This window comes from Prionailurus bengalensis, chromosome E3 (genome assembly GCF_016509475.1).
Source record: "Prionailurus bengalensis isolate Pbe53 chromosome E3, Fcat_Pben_1.1_paternal_pri, whole genome shotgun sequence".
Lineage (NCBI taxonomy): Eukaryota > Metazoa > Chordata > Mammalia > Carnivora > Felidae > Prionailurus > Prionailurus bengalensis.
The window spans coordinates 24,301,228-24,304,848 of NC_057357.1; positions in this window are offsets into that span (position 1 = coordinate 24,301,228).

Genomic DNA, 3,621 nt, shown 5'->3' on the forward strand with positions numbered 1-3,621 from the left:
CAAATGGATCACTTGCTTATTTTAAGCTGAAGCCATTTTAATGTTCTAACCAACTGTTCCATTTTTTTCTTCCAACAGATATCTCTGAGATTTGATAATGATTTTTTAAATTTCTATTCCCTGTTCTTTGGGATTCTTATGTTAATGTGTTCATTAGAATTACTATATGATTGAAAAATATTTTCAAATGTATATACTTTATATAATCACAAGTTTAGAAATGTCAGACCTGGTTCTGAATTAATAGCATTTGACTCAAAACATTTGATTATTCAATCCTAGGAAAGACTTACAATATTTTAAAACTAAAGTGAGCCCTGAATCTGAATTTTGCTTTTGGATTATTTAAAAAGGGGTAAAATCCTCTTTTGAGACAGCACAAAGAGTTTGTGAAGTAAGTCATCTTGTTGTCCTGACCTCCCAACTCCTCTCCCCAGGATCAACTAGTTACCAGTTTCTTGTATATTCTTCCAAAATATTCTGTGCATATGTTATTACGTATGTTTATATCACTCCCTATTTCTAAGCAAAAGAGTATACTATAAACCTTCACTGTATCTTCCATTTTCACTGAACCATGTATCTTTGAAACATTTATCTGACCATTTACATTCTTTATGATAGTACCATAGTATTACATCTATGGATATAGATAAACTCCATATGTATATTTAACCAATGTGGACAGTGAGGAAACAAGAAGGCTGCTGGTGTCAGTGTTACAGTCCAGTTTTGTTTAAGCTCCTCGGGAAATCCCACGACAAACTGGCCTCTGGCCGGTGCACTGATGTGTATATATGCACATATACACACATCATATCACATATATATCCTATCTATGTATATATGAGAATTCATTTAAGTAATCCCTGTATCTTTGGACGTTTTTGAATCTAGAAGGTAAATAATTAGGAGTGAGGTAAAAGAGGACATTTTGCTCTTACCATCTTGCAGAAGTTTACTCAACCTTGCTCCCCAAGATAGGAGGATGCCTAGTTGCTCACACTCGTGCCAGTAAACTTTTTGACCTTTGCCAAACTAATGGAAGAAAAGTGAGGTTTCCTTGTAGTTTAAATTTCATTTATTAAGGTTGAATATTTTGTGATTTGTTATGCCATTTATGTTGTCTTTTGCCTGTGTTTCTTATTTAAGAGCTCTAGCATTTAGAAAATTCACTTTGCAATTAGAAATCACAAATCTTTTGTTTGTCTTAATTTTACCTTGTTATTGGCATTTTGTCAAGCAAAATTTGTATGTGGTTATGTTAATCTTGTAATACTTTTCCTTTTTGTGTTTGACAGGTGTTTGATCCATCTGAACTTCATTTATTTTTCTTTTTTTTAATTGTAAAAAATACACATATAATAGTTATCTTAACCATTTTGAAGTGTATAGTTAAGTGGTATTAAATACGTTCACATTCTTATGCAACTGTCACTACAATTCATCCCCGTAACTCTTTTGATTTTTAAACATGAAACTAGGCCAATTTAATAATAACTCCCCATTCTCTCCTTGGTTCGTGACAACTACCATTATACTTTTCTGCCTTTGTGATTTAAGTGTCTCATGTAAGTGGGATCCTACAGAATTTGTCTTTTTGTGATTGGCTTATTTCACTTAGTATGATGACCTAAAGTTTCATCCATGTTGTAGCGTATTAAATTTCCTTTTTAAGGCTGAATACTGTTCTGTATGTATATGCCACATCAGTGGACACTTTGGGTTGCTCCCATGTTTTAGCTATTGTGATTAATGCTGCTATGAACGTGTGTGTGCAGGTATCTCTTTGAGATCCTGCTTTCAATTCTTTTGGGTCTGTAACTGGAAGTGGAATTGCTGTTTTTTTAATGTTTTGGGGAGACTTCATACTGTTTTCCACAGTGGCTGCACCAGATTTTCCCACCACAGTGCACCAGGATTCCAGGTTCTCCATGTCCTCGCCAAAATGTGCTTTCTGGTTTTGTGATAGTAGCCATCCTGATGGGTGTGAGGTGGTACCTTGTAGTTTTGATTTGCACTTCTCTAAGGATTAGCGATACAACTTTTGATGCACTTGGCCATTTGGAGATTTTCTTTGGATAAATGTTCAAATCCTTGGCCCACTTTTGAAGATGTTTTTTCTCTTGAGTTTGTTTATATATATATATATATATATATATATATATATATAAGATCATATGATTTGGAAATATTTTCTCCCATTCTTGGGTTCCCTTTTTACTCTGTGGATAGTGTCTTTTTTTTTTTTATTACTATTTTTTTAGTAATCTCTACAACCAACGTGGGGTTTGAACTCACGACCTTGAGATCAAGAGTCACATGCTGTTCCCGCTAAGCTAGCTAGGTGTCCATTGTCTTTTGATGCATAACATTTAAAAATTTTCATGAAGTTCAGTTTGTTTGTTTTTCCCTTTTTTTTTACCTATACCTCCGGTGTCATACCAAGAGATCACTGCCGAACCTAATGTTAAGAAGTTTTTGCAATATGGTGTTATTGAAGGGTCCAGCATCATTCTTTAGCATGTGGATATCTAGTTTTCCAGCACCATTTGCTGAGTAGATTGTCCTTTCCCCATTGAACGTTCTTGGGACCTTGTCAAAAATCATTTGACTATACATGTGAGGGTTTGTTTCTGGGCTCTCTGTATTCCGTTGGTCTATGTGTCTCTCTATGCTAGTACCACACTCTTGATTACTATAGCTTTGTAGTAAGTGTTGAAATCAGGAAGTATGAGTCCTCCAGTTTTTTTCTTTTTTCTTTTCTTTCTTTTCTTTTCTTTTTTTTTTTTTTTTTGAGATTGTTTTGGCTATTCAGTATCCCTTGAGATTCCATATGAATTTTAGGATAGTTTTTTTTTTTTTTTTAATGTTTATTTTGGAGTGCAAGTAAGGGAGGGGTAGAGAAAAAGGGGTTTGGGAGATCTGAAGCAGACTAGTTGTTGACAGCAGTAAGCCCAATGCTGTTTATTTTTTTTTTAATGTTTTTTTTAACGTTTATTCATTTTAGAGACAGAGACAGAGCATGAATGGGGGAAGGTCAGAGAGAGAGGGAGACATAGAATCTGAAAGAGGCTCCAGGCTCTGAGCTGTCAGCACAGAGCCCAATGCGGGGCTCGAGCTCACAGACCGCCATATCATGACCTGAGCCGAAGTCGGTCGCCCAACCAACTGAGCCACCGAGGCGCCCCTAATTTTTTAAAAATTTACTCTTATTTTAAGTTTATTTATCCATTTTAAAAAAGAGGGAGAGTAAGAATCCCAAGAATGTTCTGCACTGACAGCACAGAGCCCAATGCAGGGCTCAAACCCATGCACTGTGAGACCATTACCTGAGCTGAAACCAAGAATCAGACACTTAACCAGTTGAGCCATCCCGGTGCCCCACCTTGATGCCATTTTAAATGGAATTGGTTTTTAATTTCCTTTCTGGATTGTTCATTGTTAGTGTATAGAAATGCAACTAATTTTTGTGTGTTGACTTTGTATCTGGCTACTTTGCTGAATTCATTTATTCAGACAGTGTTTTTGTGGAATCTTCAGAGTTTTTTACATATATCATCTGCAAAAAGCTAATTTTCCTTCTTCCTTTCCAATCCGAGTGACTTCTCTGTTTTTCTT